The sequence below is a fragment of the Bos indicus x Bos taurus genome, chromosome 6 (genome assembly GCF_003369695.1).
Source record: "Bos indicus x Bos taurus breed Angus x Brahman F1 hybrid chromosome 6, Bos_hybrid_MaternalHap_v2.0, whole genome shotgun sequence".
Lineage (NCBI taxonomy): Eukaryota > Metazoa > Chordata > Mammalia > Artiodactyla > Bovidae > Bos > Bos indicus x Bos taurus.
The window spans coordinates 80542001-80560819 of NC_040081.1; positions in this window are offsets into that span (position 1 = coordinate 80542001).

Consider the following 18819-nt stretch of genomic DNA (forward strand, 5'->3'; position numbering starts at 1 on the left):
CATAGCCTTGACTAGACGAAACTTTGTTGGCAAAGTAATGTCTCTGCTTTTGAATATGCTACCTAGGTCGGTCATAACTTTCCTTCCAAGGAGTAAGCATCTTTTAATTTCATGGCTGCAATCACCATCTGCAGTGATTTTGGAGCCCCCCAAAATAAAGTCTGACACTGTTTCCACTGTTTTCCCATCTATTTCCCATGAAGTGATGGGACCAGATGCCATTATCTTCGTTTTCTGAATGTTGAGCTTTAAGCCAACTTTTTCACTCTCCACTTTCCCTTCATCAAGAAGCTTTTGAGTTCCTCTTCACTTTCTGCCATAAGGGTGGTGTCATCTGCATATCTGACGTTATTGATGTTTCTCCCGGCAATCTTGATTCCAGCTTGTGTTTCTTCCAGTCCAGCATTTCTCATGATGTACTCTGCATAAAAGTTGAATAAACAGGGTGACAATATACAGCCTTGATGTACTCCTTTTCCTATTTGGAACCAGTCTGTTGTTCCCTGTCCAATTCTAACTGTTGCTTCCTGACCTGCATACAAATTTCTCAAGAGGCAGGTCAGGTGGTCTGGTATTCCCATCTCTTTCAGAATTTCCCACAGTTTATTGTGATCCACACAGTCAAAGGCTTTGGCATAGTCAATAAAGCAGAAATAGATGTTTTTCTGCAACTCTCTTGCTTTTTCCATGATCCAGCAGATGTTGGCAATTTGATCTCTGGTTCCTCTACCTTTTCTAAAACCAGCTTGAACATCTGAAAGTTCACGGTTCACATATTGCTAAAGCCTGGCTTGGAGAATTTTGCGTATTACTTTACTAGTGTGTGAGATGAATGCAATGTGCGGTAGTTTGAGCATTCTTTGGCATTGCCTTTCTTTGGGATTGGAATGAAAACTGACCTTTTCCAGTCCTGTGGCCACTGCTGAGTTTTCCAAATTTGCTGGCATATTGAGTGCAGCACTTTCACAGCATCATCTTCCAGGATTTGGAATAGCTCAACTGGAATTCCATCACCTCCACTAGCTTTGTCCATAGTGATGCTTTCTAAGCCCTCTTGACTTCACATTCCAGGATGTCTGGCTCTAGGTCAGTGATCACACCATCGTGATTATCTGGGTCATGAAGATCTTTTTTGTATAGTTCTACGTATTCTTGCCATCTCTTCTTAATATCTTCTACTTCTGTTAGGTCCATACCATTTCTGTCCTTTATGGAGCCCATCTTTGCATGAAAGGTTTCTTTGGTATCTCTGATTTTCTTGAAGAGATCCCTAGTCTTTCCCATTCTGTTGTTTTCCTCTATTTCTTTGCATTGATCTCTGAAGAAGGCTTTCTTATCCCTTCTTGCTATTCTTTGGAACTCTGCATTCAGATATTTATATCTTTCCTTTTCTCCTTTGCTTTTCACTTCTCTTCTTTTCACAGCTATTTGTAAGGCCTCCCCAGACAGCCATTTTGCTTTTTTGCATTTCTTTTCCATAGTAAAGCCATATGATTCCATATTAGATGTCTGGAATGTCATTTAAGTGTATACGTCTACATGTTTGGTTTATATTTGGAATGTACATCAAGAAAAATCCAGTTTATTCTCATTGTCCTTATGATCTGTAGGTGCTATCATCACAAAAATTATACAAAAAAAAAAATCCTTTCTTGAAATCTTTGCTATTTAGAGTAGTCCATGCCTAAGTGGGTTCCTCTGTTTGTGAGATCCAATACTGTTGCTTTGTCTACTGTAACATTTGTTTTATGTATTTTTAAGGTTAACTCTCCACCTTTTTGACAAATATTTTATTTTTTTGCATTTCAAGCTGTTCTTCTTAATCCAAACAAACTAGTACTCCTTAGCACTGTATTACTCATGTCCTTATAAATGACTCTGAATAAAGCAGTGTGCCAGATGGATGACATTAAAGTGGAACTTGATAGATTATACTTGAACCAAAGCATGAAGCATTTTTTGATGTCTCACAGATAATCATAAGATGGTGTTAGCAGGTTTAAAATATGAAAACTATGGAAATCACAAAGAATGAATTATCATAAATACTTGGTATAAAAAAATGACCCTTCAGTGAGATAGAACTTTTGTTTGTTGTGCAAGGAATAGGCACCATGAAAGTAAAAATAAACAATTATTTATGATTTGGGTATAATTTGCTTATGTCAGGACGGACTTGGCTAAATACTGAGATATATGAGATGAATTGAAATTAGGAGCAGGCATAGCAAGCACACAGTATATAAAGTTCAGATAATAGAACTGGAACAAAAAAAATGCTGAAAATAGATAACATTTATGGGAAAATGAGTCTCAATGAAAGAAAGAAGTTAAAAAAAGAATGAAGGTGTTTTGGGATTCTAGTAAATAGTAACCCTCTTCCTCACTCAAGTTCAGAACCAACTGAGAAGTAGACAAAAGGGTCAAGTCAATCGTGGTAGACCATTATACATTAGTCCCCAGCGAACACGCAAGTATGATCCCTCCCACGCTGACTTTGAACTTGATGATGTGACTTGCCTTGAATGTAGTTTATATGAATGACCTTATCTACACCGTATGCCACAGCAGAAATATCAAATCAAGCCCATCAATCCACTTAATTATGAAAAAGAATAACTTTGTGCTTTAATCCACTAAATTTGAGGCTGGTTTGTTATATGTGCCTGTGTGCTCAGTTTTTGAGTTGTATTTGATTCTTTGTGACCCCATGAACTGTAGCCTACAATGCTCCTCTGTCCATAGGATTTCCCAGGCAAGAATACTGGAGTGGGTTGCCATTTCCTTCTCCAGGGAATCCCCTCAGCACAGGGATGAAACCCGCATCTCCTGCATTGGCAGTGGTAAAGAATCTCAGTGGATTCTTCACCACTGAGCCACCAGAGAAGCCTGGTTTTTTACACAGCAGTAAGTCATTAAAACATTAATGTAAATCAAGCAATAGGGCTATTGATGAACATGGCTTAGGCATATAGCCTAATAGGCTTAATAAAACTGAACTCAGAATTAGGTAGTCTTATGCTTGCCCATGGAAAATGCATTTTAACTAAAAGTCCCTCTCCATAGATGCTGAATTTTTCCCATGAAAAATGTGCAGCGTGAAGAAGCAGAACTGAATATGCCCTGTGCAGGCAGGAACATTCTAAAAGGAAAATAAGGAGGCTCTGACCATGCAAACTCAGTTTTCTCTCTCTAAGTTAATCAGGTAATACTGTTTCCCAAAGGGTTCAGAGAACAGAGAGTAAGAGAGGAAATGGAGACAGGAATGCCATCTTTATTGTTATCTCTCTCAGTTCAGTTCAGTCCCTCAGTCATGTCCGACTCTTTGCTACCCAGTGGACTGCAGCATGCCAGGCTGCCCTGTCCATCATCAACTCCCAGAGCTTGTATATTGACTATGTGCTCATGTATATCGAGTGGCTGATGCCATCCAACCATCTCATCCTCTGTCATCCACTTCTCCTCCCACCTTCAATCTTTCCCAGCATCAGGGTCTTTTCAAATGAGTCAGTTCTTTGCATCAGGTGGCAAAAGTACAGGAGTTTGATCTTCAACATTAGTCCTTCGAATGACTGACTATTCAGGACTGATTTCCTTTAGGATGGACTGGTTGGATCTCCTTGAAGTCCAAGGGACTCTCAAGAGTCTTCTCAAACACCACAGTTCAAAAGCATCAATTCTTCAGTGCTCAGCTTTCTGTATAGTCCAACTCTCATATCCATACATGACTACTGGAAAATCCATAGCTTTGACTAGATGGACCTTTGTTGGCAAAGTAATGTCTCAGCTTTATAATATGCTGTCTAGTTTGGCTATAGCTTTTCTTCCAAGGAGAAAATGTCTTTTAATTTCATGGCTGCAGTTATCATCTGCAGTGATTTTTGAGCCCAGGAAAATAAAGTCTCTCACTGTTTCCATTATTTCCCCATCTATTTGCCATGAAGTGATGGAACTGGATGCCATGATCTTTGTTTTCTGAATGTTGAACTTTAAGCCAACTTTTTCACTCTCCTCTTTCACTTTCATCAAGGGGTTCTTTAGTTCTTCTTTTCTTTCTGCTCTAATGGTGGTGTCATTTGCATATCTGAGGTTAATGGTATTTCTCCCAGCAATCTTGATTTCAAATCTTGATGACAAAGCTTGTGCTTTGTCAGCCCAGCATTTTGCATGATATAATCTTCATATAAGCTAAATAAGCATGGTGACAGTATACAGATTTGGCATACTCCATTCCTAATTTGGAACAACTCTGTTGTTCCATGTCTGGTTTTAACTGTTGCTTCTTGACCAGCATACAGATTTCTCAGGAGGCAGGTAATGTGGTCTGGTATTCCCGTCTCTTGAAGAATTCTCCACAGTTTGTTTTGATCCACACAGTCAAAGGCTTTGGCATGGTCAATAAAGCAGAAATAGATGTTTTCCAGAATTCTCTTGTTTTTCGATGATCCAATGGATGTTGGCAATTTGATATCTGGTTCCTCTACCTTTTCTAAATTCAGCTTGAACATCTGGAAGTTCATGGTTCACATAGTGTTGAAGCCTGACTTGGAGAATTTTGCGTATTACTTTGCTAGTGTGTGAGATGAGTGCAATTGTGCAGTAGTTTGAGCATTCTTTGGCATTGCCTTTCTTTGGGATTGGAATGAAAACTAACCTTTTCCAGTCCTGTGGCCACTGCTGTGTTTTCCAAATGTGCTGGCATATTGAGTGCAGCACTTTCACAGAATCATCTTTCAGGATTTGAAATAGCTCAGTTGGAATTCTGTCACCTCTACTAGCTTTGTTTGTAGTGATGCTTCCTAAGTCCTACTTGACTTCACATTCCAGGATGTCTCTCTCTGGTGAGTGATCACACCATCATGGTTATCTGGGTCATGAAGATCTTTTTTGTACAGTTCTGTGTATTCTTGCCACCTCTTCTTAATATCTTCTGCTTCTGTTAGGTCCATACCATTTTTGTCCTTTACTGAGTCTATCTTTGCATGAAATATTCCCTCGGTATCTCTAATTTTCTTGAAGAGATCTCTAGTCTTTCCCATTCTATTGTTTTCCTCTCTTTCTTGGGTTGTCTCTCTACTTCGGCACAAAAGAGTTGAAAGGAGTCAATCCCTATCCCCACCATTTCCACCAACATAGGCCACAACAGAGGCTGGCTACAGATACCCTATCATGAGACCTCATCTTGCAAGCTATACCACTGATATTATTTATAATCTCATACCATCATATATCTTGTTTCTTCATAAGAATTCAACTCAATGTCCTACATAGGGTAGACGTGTAGAATTGAATGAATGAATAAAAATGCTAGACAGCATTTCTAGTTTAAGTATAGTCATTAAACTCACTCAATTATTTCGTGTATGGGGAAAATAACCTGTTGTAAAGTTTAAAGTATTTTAGTGTGTACAAATAAATTAACAAATAAGATACCTAGCAAATGTTTATAATTTCTGCATAAGTCTTAGATATATTTATTTTTAAAATCACCTCCAACCTCTGCGCTCTTTGATGGCTATGTGGAATTTAATTACTATTAATTACTATTATTATTTCCTGATGTTCCTTATCAGAATATTTCATTTTATGCCAATTAGAGTATAATTATTAGGATAATGGACTCTACAAAAACCAATTATGCAATGAGACTAGATAGGATTTATCTCTAGTAATTGAGTCTCACAATTTAAGACCAGAATAAGTGGATCAAAATGAAAATGTAGGTTCATTAATCCCCCAGGCATCAACAATACGGTTGAATTTGCTCTTTTACCCCAAATTAAGCTGATATTTCACAACGTCACATCAGTTGATATATAGGTTCAGTTCAGCATGAGTAAAGAAAGTTATGCTCTTCCACTTACAATTCATCCCCAGGCCATACATCTTCCACAAAACTTTTTTTTTTTTTTAGAGCTTTACATTTGATCCAGAACAACAATGTAAATATGCAATAAATTCTCATTTGCCAAGGTAAGTTAGAACTTAGTTTTAATTCTAATTCCAATTCTAAGATGCATGGTATCCATTTCTCTTTAAAGTAGGCAGAATGGACAGGCACTTGCTTGGTATTAGAGTATTGCTCTGGGACTATCCCAATGCCCAATCTTCAGAAACCGTGATAAAATTCCGAATCCTAGAAGATGCATTGCTTTAAGTAAACTCACTCTAAATCGGTAGATAGCAATACTTTAAACTGTATATGTTTGAAAAGGAAGACCTGATATTAAGTTTCATAACAGGAAGGAGAAGAGAACATGAGGGCAAAGCATACCTGGGAACAGGATGGAAATGGGCAATACTGAAAGACAATATTAAATTTATACACATACCACAGACGTGCGTTTCTTTGGGGAACAGATTTTATAGTCAAAGTGGTTCTAGAGAAACATAATTTTAAGAATGTGTTTTCTAAGTTGGTTCTGGGTGCTGTTTAATTGGTTTGAGTGGCTCAGTGATAAAGAATCTGCCTGCCAATGCTGGAGACCCAGGAGAAGCAGGTTTGATCCCTGGATCAGGATGATCCCCTGGAGAAGGAAATAGCAACTCACTCCATTATTCTTGCCTGGAGAATGCCATGGACAGAGCAACCTGGCAGGCTACAGTCCATAGGGTCACAAAGAGTCAGGCGCAACTGAACGACTGAGCATGTATGCAATCAGTTTTAAAGGCACTGATATGCTAATCAAATACTTATAAGAATCAACGTTATGAGTGACCATATATTTTTAAACTTAAAATGTTTTTGTGAAAACAAGTGTAATGAAATTGTTTACTTGTTCTTAATTGCACTCAACAAAATGAGTATAGTAAAAGATGAGCTCAAGGCTTCTAATTCCCTACTCAAGTATCACATAAATGACGTAAAGTTTTCTGTCTCTTCTGAAAAATGTCTTTATCTCCTGTAGTTGCAGAGTTAATGCTGCTAAAACTCAAATCTAGAGTCTCAAACTGCAAATGGCTGAATTGCAGTACAAGCAATTACCTACCTTGCAGAGTATCTACTATTAAAGTAAGGCACTGGATTGGAAAGGAAAAGGATATTGTAAACTGGAAATATGAGAAGATTCTGATGAAGCTGGAGATACTGAACCCCTAAATTCTGATGAACATTTTAAACAGTAGAAGCAATCCTCCCCATATGGAGGGCCAATGCTGTAATTACCCTGCTTTGCTTGAGAAAATTGTGATGACCTCCTCTGGAGTAATTTCCTTGCAAGGCCTTACTGATTTTCCTCAGAACCTCCCTCCAACGTTTCTCTTTGCTTCTAGGACTATAACTATATTTAAGTCCTAGTTACTCTACATTCCAATAAAACCATATTGATTTTGCAGTTTACGTAGACAGAAATCTGAAAGATTTATGTGGGAATGGAAAATAAGAGTAATGGATAATAGTGGAAGGAATAAAATTGGATGTGGTTGAAATCATTGGTATTGGCCCGCTAAGCAGAGACTCTGGACTCAGTGTTGTAACTTGGGGATAGAAGATGGTAACCACAGGAATAACTTAGCCTGCAACTGGTGCAATCCCCACACTGATTCCCTGACCTGTGGAGTTGGATCTATTATGGTAGAAAAGTTCAAATAGAAACAGATAGAATTGCCTCTCCCTGGAATAATAGTAAACCAAAAATAATACTCAATTCCTGGAGAGATTACAGAGATAAAGTGGCACCATAAAGATCTTATGTAGGTCTCTACATCTCAGGATGTAGAGCCATGATTCCCACCATATCCCCATTCAATTCACCTATCTGCCTGTGCTGCAAACAGAGCTTTCAAGTGCAGTGTGAAAGTGTTAGTCACTCAGTTGTGTCCAGTTCTTTGTGATCCCATGGGCTGTAACCCACCAGGCTCCTCAGTCCATGGAATTCTCTGGGCAAGAATACTGGAGTAGGTTGCCATTCCCTTCTCCAGGGGATATTCAAGACTCGGGAATTGAACCGGGTCCCCTGCATTGGGGTGGATTCTTTATCATCTGAGCCACCAGGGAAGCCCCTGGAAGTGATTGTGAGTTACCGTGTAGGTAACTGTGTGGTGACTCTAATTGCAAGTGCTATACCAGATGCAGTTTCATTACTTGAGAAATTTAGCACATACTCTGGTACCTGATATGCAAGCAATTTATCTGGCAAACGCTTTTATCTTGATATCTGTCAGTAAAACCACCAGAAGTAATTTACTTTCAGATGACAACCCTAGCAATACAACTTCACAGACATACTTCAGGGATATATCAAATTTCAAGCCCTCTGTCATAATCTAGTCTGCGGGAACCTTAATTGCCTTTCCCTTCCACAAGACATCACACTGATCCATTACACTTCATTTGTGGCATTATGCTGATTGAACCCAGTGAGCAGAAAGTAACAACTACCTTAGACTTATTTGGAAAGCTTTTGGGTATCAGAGGATGGTTAAGTGAATCTGACAAAAATCTAGGGGCCTTTCAACCTCAGTGAAATCTCCAGGGTTCCAGGGGTAGGAAGCATATTGAGACATCTCTTCTAAGGTGAAGTATATTTTGTTGTGTGTGGTCCCTCTTAAATTCAAAAGAGAGGCATGGCACTTAAGGTGTCTTTTTGGGAGTTTGGAGGCAACATGTTTCTCATTCAGTTGCATTATTCTCAGTATCAAGGGACTCAAAATGCTGCTCATATTCAGTGAGGCCGTCTATGGGGTCACACAGAGTCAGACACGACTGAAGCAACTTAGCAGCAGCAGCACCAGCAGAACAGTAGAAGGCTCAGCAATGGACCCTGTGTGCTAATCAAGTTTCTCCTCTACTTTGGCCATGGTGGTGGTGGTTTAGTTGCTAAGTCATGTCTGACTCTTGCGACCCCATGGACTATAAGTCGGCTAGTCTCCTCTATCCATGAGATTTCCCAGGCAAGAATACTGGAGTGGGTTGCCATTTCCTTCTCCAGGGAATCTTCCCAACCCAGGGATCCAACCTGCATTTCCTGCATTGGAGGAAGATTCCTGCATTGCAGGCGAATTCTTTACTGACTGAATGACAAGGGGAGCTTCCACTTTGACCATACTATTCATCAGATACAATGGTGCCTGAAGTGTCAGTGACAGAGAGATGCAGTTTTAGCCTTTGGCAGGCTCTTATATGTGAATCATATCTTGGGCTCTTAGGATTTCAGAGGAAACCCCTGCCATCCTCTGCATATGGATAGTCTCTTTACGGGAACCGTGAGCCATCAAGTTACCAAGTAGCCTGAGCTGTCCACTATGCACTGGATGTTATCTGACTGTCCAACCCATAAGATTGGTGTGCATAGCAGCACTCCATCATCAAGTGGAAGGGGTAATTTCATGGTTCGGCTCCAGCAGACCCTGAAGAAACAAATTAGCTCACTGGAAGGATTTCTGTTCTTCATGGATATCTCGTATCAGAGCAGTAGTGCTGCAGCTGTCCACTTTTAGGTGGTGCCTGTATAAGAAAAATCTGTAAACTAGGCCTGTTTTCTCTCTCTTAGTCAGCTTATTGTAGAAAACTCCCTAATAAACCCATAGAGGCATGTGGGGAAATGAAGTAAAAATAGCAGCAGTAAACCATGAAGAAATGGCCCAAATGTCCACGGGGCTCACTCCTTCCCTGAAGGACAGTGGCGACAGGAATTCTCCCAGTGGGCAGAACTTTGAGCAGTTCATCTTGTCATTTATTTTACCTGGAATAACTAATAGCCTGAGGTTCAGCTGTACAGCAACCACGGGATGTGGTCAGTGGTTTAGTGGGATGGTTAAGTCCTTGGCCTGAAGACTAGGCCACTTCAAGTCTTACAAGTTAATAACCAAGAAGTAGTAGTGGACTGACGTGAAAGTCAAAAGAAAAAAATCAGTGAAACAGTAAAAGCAAAACAAAGCAATAGCAATAAAGCATCTACAATTGTTCTTATAAACTTATGTTACATACACCAGGCACCTTGCTAATTTCTTTACTTACTTTAACTCAATACAGCCTCACAGTTCTATGAGTTACCCATCATCGTGTCTTCCGAAACACCAGAAGGTCTGTGTGTTGTTTTTAATTATATGGAGACAAGCCTCATAAATCATCTGTTTTTCTCACAGATGGATGAAACTTGCTTTCATATCAAAATATTTTATGCTTTCTCCCTACCATCTTGCCTCTAAATAGCATATTACTAAGGTTCACATGGTAGAAAAACCAACTAATTATATTGTGACCCCCACACTCCATGAAAAATCACTCATAAGCCAAGGAAAAGACAACTACGATGACACATACAGTGCTGCTTTTTCTTTAAAGTACATATCTGAAGTTAGCTTTGATTACTGATGATCACCAGTTACTCACTTGCTTTCACATTAAGTGCAATTAATTGTTGGCAGGTAGTTTATAATTCTGGGATAACAAAAATAGAAAGAGAAAAAGAGAGATTGAGGGAGACTAATTTAGAAAAAAAATTGGTAAAAATTTACAAGGTGAATTTTCTTACACCCTTATGGTATAAATTCAATCCAATAATAATGGACCTAATTCTGTGATGTTATCAATTTCCCAAAACTATATATTAATTTATTTTTAGATTCTTTTTATTATAGATATTGAATTTTATATAGATAACTGAATAGCTTAAATCTATTAAGACTTAGAGATAGATTTATGGTCTTCTTTAGTAGGGATACTTGTGTAAGTTTTTTTTTTTTAATTAAGATTTAGGAAAAGAGAAAAGAATAAATGTTCCTATAACTAATATATTGTTTCATGATATTCTGGAATAAATGCCTGACTACATATGTAACTCTTCCATTTATAGTATTTCTTTCTTTTAAGGAAATAAAAATTCTAGTGCCATAGTATGTAGGTATGTTTAAGTTAGAATGTGAATTTCTGACATTCACCATAGGAAGTAAAACTGTTGTTTATGATAGTCACATAGCAGATACTCAAACAGAAGATTTCATTTTCAGTTGCTTCCAAAGATTATTATAAGAAGTAGAAAAACCTAATTTCATTATCCACAGTACCCAACTATACTTTAAAAACTGTTTTAATTTAAAAATTTTTGAATAGCCCTTTCAATGAGTTTTATTTTTTATTTATTATGTACCAGAGTTGGGGGAAAAAAAAAAAACAAAGATAGCATTTCTCTTGTCAAGAAGCTCACAAATGTAAACAATTCCTTATACTACATCAGTTCACTTCAGTCACTCAGTTGTGTTCCACTCTTTGCGACCCCATAAATTGCAGCACGCCAGGCTTCCCTGTCCATCACCAACTCCTAGAGTTCACTCAAACTCATATCTGTTGAGTCAATGATGCCATCCAGCCATCTCATCCTCTGTCGTCCCCTTCTCCTGTTGTCCCCAATCCCTCCCAGCATCAGAGTTTTTCCAATGAGTCAACTCTTTGCATGAGGTGGCCAAAGTATTGGAGTTTCAGCTTTAGCATCATTCCTTCCAAAGAACACCCAGGACTGATTTTCTTTACAATGAACTGGTTGGATCTCCTTGCAGTCCACGGGAATCTTAAGAGTCTTCTCCAACACCACAGTTCAAAAGCATCAGTTCTTTGGCGCTCAGCTTTCTTCACAGTCCAAATCTGACATCCATACATGACCACTGGAAAAACCATAGCCTTGACTACATGGAACGTTGTTGGCAAAGTAATGTCTCTGCTTTTCAATATGCTATCTAGGTTGGTCATAACTTTCCTTCCAAGGAGTAAGTGTCTTTTAATTTCGTGGCTGTAATAACCATCTGCAGTGATTTGGGAACCCCAAAAATTAAAATCAGTCACTGTTTCCACTGTTTCCCCATCTATTTCCCATGAAGTGATGGGACCAGATGCCAAGATCTTCGTTTTCTGAATGTTGAGCTTTAAGCCAACTTTTTCACTCTCCTTTCACTTTCATTAAGAGGCTTTTGAGTTCCTCTTCACTTTCTGCCATAAGGGTTGTGTCATCTGCATATCTGAAGTTATTGATATTTCTCCTGGAAATCTTGATTCCAGCTTGTGCTTCTTCAAGCCCAGCATTTCTCATGATGTACTCTGCATATAAGTTAAATAAACAGGGTGACAATATACAGCCTTGATGTACTCCTTTTCCTATTTGGAACCAGGCTGTTAGTCCATGTCCAGTTCTAACTGTTGCTTCCTGACCTGCATACAGGTTTCTCAGGAGGCAGGTCAGGTGGTCTGGTATTCCTATCTCTTTCAGAATTTTCCAGTTTATTGTGATCCACACAGTCAAAGGCTTTGGCATAGTCAATAAAGCAGAAATAGATGTTTTTCTGGAACTCTCTTGCTTTTTCCATGATCCAGTGGATGTTGGCAATTTGATCTCTGGTTCTTCTGCCTTTTCTAAAACCAGCTTGAACATCTGGAAGTTCACGGTTCACTTATTGCTGAAGCCTGGCTTGGAGAATTTTGAGCATTACTTTACTAGCATGTGAGATGAGTGCAATTGTGCTGTAGTTTGAGCATTCTTTGCCATTGCCTTTCCTTGGGATTGGAATGAAAACTGACCTTTTCCAGTCCTGTGGCCACTGCTGAGTTTTCCAAATTTGCTGGCATATTGAGTGCAGCACTTTCACAACATCATCTTCCAGGATTTGAAATAGCTCAATTGGAATTCCATCACCTCCACTAGCTTTGTACTTAGTGGTGCTTTCTAAGCCCACTTGGCTTCACATTCCAGGATGTCTGGCTCTAGGTGAGTGATCACACCATCATGATCATCTTGGTCATAAAAATCTTTTTTTGGTACAGTTCTTCTGTGTATTCTTGCCATCTCTTCTTAATATCTTCTGCTTCTATTAGGTCCATACCATTTCTGTCCTTTATCGAGCCCATCTTTGCATGAAATGTTACCTTGATATCTCTAATTTTCTTGAAAAGATCTTTAGTCATTCCCATTCTGTTGTTTTCCTCTATTTCTTTGCACTGATCGCTGAGGAAGGCTTTCTTATATCTTCTTGCTATTCTTTGAAACTCTGCATTCAGATGCTTATATCTTTCCTTTTCTCCTTTGCTTTTCACTTCTCTTCTTTTCACAGCTATTTGTAAGGCCTCCCCAGACAGCCATTTTGCTTTTTTGCATTACTTTTCCATGGGGATGGTCTTAATCCCTGTCTTCTGTACAATGTCACAAATTCAGTCCATAGTTCATCAGGCACTCTGTCTATCAGATCTAGTCCCTTAAATCTATTTCTCACTTCCACTGTATAATCACAAGACATTTGATTTAGTTCATACCTGAATGGTATAGGGGTTTTCCCTACTTTCTTCAATTTAAGTCTGAATCTGGTAATAAGGAGTTCATTATCTGAGCCACAGTCAGCTCCTGGTCTTGTTTTTGCTGACTGTATAGAGCTTCTCCATCTTTGGCTGCAAAGAATATAATCAATCTGATTTCAATGTTGACCATCTGGTGATGTCTATGTATAGAGTCTTCTCTTGTGTTGTTGGAAGAGGGTGTTTGCTAAAACCAGTGCGTTCTCTTGGCAAAACTCTATTAGCCTTTGCCCTGCTTCATTCTGTATTCCAAGGCCTAATTTGACTGTTACTCCAGGTGTTTCTTGACTGCCTACTTTTGCATCCCAGTCCCCTATAATGAAAAGACATCTTTTTTGGGTGTTAGTTCTAAAAGGTCTTGTAGGTCTTCATCAGTTCAATTCAGTTCAGTCACTCAGTAGTGTCCGACTTTTTGCGACCCCATGAATCGCAGCACACCAGGCCTCCCTGTCCATCACCAATTCCCAGAGTTCATTCACACTCATGTCCATTGAGTCAGTGATGCCATCCAGCCATCTCATTCTCTGGCGTCCCCTTCTCCTCTTGCCCCCAATCCCTCCCAGCATCAGGGTCTTTTCCAATGAGTCAACTCTTCACATGAGGTGGCCAAAGTACTGGAGTTTCAGCTTTAGCATTATTCCTTCCAAAGAACACCCAGGGTTGATATCCTTCAGAATGGACTGGTTGGATCTCCTTGCAGTCCAAGGGACTCTCAAGAGGCTTCTCAAACACCACAGTTCAAAAGCATCAATTCTTCAGCGTTCAGCTTTCTTCACAGTCCAACTCTCACATCCATACATGACCACTGGAATAACCATAGCCTTGACTAGACGGACCTTTGTTGGCAAAGTAATGTCTCTGCTTTTGAATATGCTATCTAGGTTGGTCATAACTTTCCTTCCAAGGAGTAAGCGTCTTTTAATTTCATAGCTGCAGTCACCATCTGCAGTGATTTTGAAGCCCAAAAAAATAAAGTCTGTCACTGTTTCCACTGTTTCCCCATCCATTTCCCATGAAGTGATGGGACCGGATGCCATGATCTTCGTTTTCTGAATGTTGAGCTTTAAGCCAACTTTTTCACTCTCCACTTTCACTTTCATCAAGAGGCTTTTGAGTTCCTCTTCACTTTCTGCCATAAGGGTGGTGTCATCTGCATATCTGAGGTTATTGATATTTCTCCTGGCAATCTTGATTCCAGCTTGTGTTTCTTCCAGTCCAGCGTTTCTCATGATGTGCTCTGCATACAAGTTAAATAAGCAGGGTGACAATATACAGCCTTGATGTACTCCTTTTCCTATTTGGAACCAGTCTGTTGTTACATGTCCAGTTCTAACTGTTGCTTCCTGATAGAAACCATTCAGCCTCAGCTTCTTGAGCATTACTGGTTGGGACATAGACTTGGATTACTGTGATATTGAATGTTTTGCCTTGGAAACGAACAGAGATCCTTCTGTTGTTTTTGATATTGCATTCAAGTACTGCATTTTGGACTCATTTGTTGACCATGATGGCTACTCCATTTCTTCTAAGGGATTCCTGCCCACAGTAGTAGATACAATGCTCATCGGAGTTAAATTCACCCATTCCAGTCCATTTTAGTTCACTGATTCCTAGAATGTCGACGTTCAATCTTGCCATCTCCTGTTTGACTACTTCCAATTTGTTTTGATTCATGGACCTAACATTCCAGGTTCTATGCAATATTGCTCTTTACAGCAATGGACCTTGCTTCTACCACCAGTCACATCCACAACTGGGTATTGTTTTTGCTTTGGCTCCATCCCTTCATTCTCTTTGGAGTTATTTCTCCACTGATCTCCAGTAGCATATTGGGCACCTACCAACCTGGGGAGTTCTTCTTTCAGTATCCTATCATTTTGCCTTTTCATACTGTTCATGGGGTTCTCACAGCAAGAATATTGAAGTGGTTTGCCATTTCCTTCTCCAGTGGACCACATTCTGTCAGACCTCTCCACCATGACCTGCCCGTCTTGGGTGGTCCCACATGGCATGGCTTAGTTTCATTCAGTTAGACAAGGCTGTGGTCCCCGTGATTAGATTGACTAATTTTCTGTGGTTATGGTTTCAGTGTGTCTGCCCTCTGATGCCCTCTCGCAACACCTACCGTCTTACTTGGGTTTCTCTTACCTTGGACATGGCATATCTCTTCATGGCTGCTTCAGCAAAGTGCAGCTGCTATTCCTTACCTTGGATGAGGAGTATCTCCTCATAGCCGCCCCTCTTGACCTTGAACATTGAGTAGCTCGTCTTGGCCCTCCTGGGCCCATGCAACCGCCGCTCCTTGGATGTTTGTTTGCTCTTCTTGGCTGCTTCCCCTGACCTCTGACGTGGGGTAGCTCATCTCGGCCCCTGCCCTGACTTTGGGCATGGGGTAGCTCCTCTTGGCCGCACCCCTGACCTCGGGCGTGAGGTAGCCCATCACATATTTTTATTTTAGTTCTCAAATTTCAAGTCAAAGGCTAAACTTTATGAATTTAAAGAGAGAGCCACTTGGAATGCCCAATCTGAAAATGTGCATGAATTAGTGTAGAACACTCAAAGTCAAAGATAGGTCTGCAAATTTCCTTGGAACAGAAGTGTTACAGGAGAGCTCCCCCTAGTTATTTTAAGTGTCTTGTTTATGCCTTATTGTTCACTTTAAGACCAGTGAAGGAGACAAATAACAAACAAATAAACAAAACAAAACAAAACCAAAAAATGCATTGCCTCAATTCCATCTAATGATGTCAGATTTTACTAAGACATTTCTTAGGCATATACATGAGATTGAAACAACCCATGTGAGTGACAATTAAAAATGAACAGAAAAATATGACATTATGCTCAAAAAGATGATACATCTGTGAATACATCATCCTCATTAGAGATTTAAATCAGTGATGTAATTTGATTTATTAGAAATAATTAGTCCCTTATTTTCTGAAAAATCTGTAATTATTTTGTGTGCCATAACACAAATGAGACTTTGAACTGCCATTTATTGAGCACCTAGAGTGTGACAGGTCCTGGACTAAGAACTATATGTATATGATGTCCTTTTAGCCTTGCAACAACACTATGAAGTGAGCATATGCTATGAGTACCCTCTTTATTGAAATCAAGAAATCTAAGTTCAGTGAAGTAGTTTGGTCATTGTCATATAGAGTGACAATATCTGAGTAAATGCCAAAGTCTGTGCTGTGCTCCTATATTTGCTTTATAAATACCTAGAAAGTATGTAGATGCATTTAAACAAGAATATCTTACTTTTAACTCACTGTTGATTCATTCGTCTGTCAATGAGCATGTTTTGATGAAGTCGTGAGATCTACTGTTAGGATTAAATACATCAGTCTAGGAATTCTCCTATAATTTTTAAATAGACTTCTATCGATTTTATAGATTAAGATTTCAAGCCCAGGAGACAGACTTTCTAGATTCAAAGCCCAGCTCCCATACATAACAGTAGTATTTTGTGCAAAATGTTAAAATATTTTGCACTTTAATTCCTTCCATGATAAATAAGAATAATATAGTACCTACCTCATAAATTTGAGTTGATGATCTGTTAAATAGAGTAGACATGTAATAAGAATTCAGGAAATATTAGCTATTACAATTCTGTGTAAGAAAGGAGAAATAAGAATGTATATTCACATTTGCTTGTATTTTCAGGAAGAAAGATTAAGAGAATTAAAATAAAAAACTAATAAAAATATCTGCCTATAGGGAGAGTAAAAGTGAGACTTTGATTATAATTTTTATATAGTTTTGACTGTAATTCATTATCAGCATCCTTGGTGAACCCTGCAATTATAAAACTGAATTTTTCTCTTTCAGACACTATGATATATTTTTCTAATCTACACAAAGTTTTACATAAAGTTTAAGTTTTATAGGTAACATTTGTTAAAGTTGAGAGTGTTTAATAGGTAGATGGTAGGATTCTGTGATACAGTTCTAAATGACAAATATTAACAATAAAAAATGAATAGAGGGGGAAAATGAGTATAATACAGCAAAACTGGAAAAGAATGTGACTTACACTTCGTTAAAAGTTCAATAAGAGCTAGCAAAATAATATTGGTAAATGAAAAAAAAAATCACTACTTTAAGTGAAAAAGAGGTAGGTAGAGAGTGAAGAAGTAGCTAAAACCAGGCTCAATTGCCTCAATGTGTGTCTGTGCATTTGTGGGAAAAAAAAGGAAAATACAAGTTCTCCCCATCCTGAAAAAAATCAAGCCAAATTAAATCAAGTTAAAGAAAGAGAGATTTCAGCTAGACATAGAAACAACAAAATAAAACATCTTTTGACTCTTATGATAATAAGATATTATCCCTGAAAGTCTTTGAGGTGGTGACATGCAACACAAACATATTCAATATAGCTGAGCCACTAACGAGCTTCAGGACTATAGATTAGGTCATATCATTTCCAAGAGTTCTACTAACTCTGTTATTCTATGATCTTGAAAGTCAAAAGCAAAAAGCAAATCACTACATTTCAACAGTTTATCCTGTCATACACAAACACACACACACACGGCTATATTTTAGTTAGATTTTTATATGTACTTTTTCTAGTATCACCATCTTTTTTGTTAATTTTGGTCACTTTTTCTGCTTAGATTATTTATAACAGAAATAAAGTGTTATTGTAAAAATCAACTTTGAGAATTGTATATTTTTCTTTTTACTTTTCTTTTTACTTTATCAACAATGTCCATCTAGTCAAAGCTATGGTCTTTCCAGTAGTCATATATGGATGTGAGTTCAACTATAAATAAAACTGAGCACCAAAGATCTGATGCTTTTGAACTGTGCTGTTGGAGACGACTCTTAAGAGCTCCTTGGGCTGCTAGGAAATCAAACCAGTCAATCCTAAAGGAAATCAGTCCTGAATATTCACTGGAAGGACTGACAGTCCTGAATATTCACTGGAAGGACTGATGCTAAAGTTGAAGCTCCAATACTTTGGCCACCTGATGCGAAGAACTGACTCCTTAGAAAAGTCCCTGATGCTGGGAAAAATTGAAGGCAGGAGGAGAAGGGGACAACAGAGGATGCAATGGTTGGATGACATCACTGACTCCATGGACATGAGTCTGAGCAAGCTCCAGGAGTTTGTGATGGACAGGGAAGCTTGGCAAGCTGCAGTCCATGGGGTTGCAAAGAGTTGGACACAACTGAGTTACTGAACTGACTTTTACTTTTTATAAGTAGTTTAACATTTTTACTGGTATGAGATCAGTTTTAAGGGATGAATGTCTGATTTGATTTTAATGTTTATTATGTTTCCTCAATCAAAAATAAAATTTGAGTATATAACTTCATGAAATTCCAGGAACTCTCATTTTCTAAAGCATGATATACCAAGGATATTACCTATTTTTTAATATGATTAGCATTGTTAAACTAAACTTCTCTATTTTGAAACGTCTTCTAGACCAAATCTAACTTTATTTTGAATGAAAACATCCTAAAATGGTTAAATTCTAACTGCTAACTTGTTTATTTGGAACTTTGGAGACCTCAAATCATTT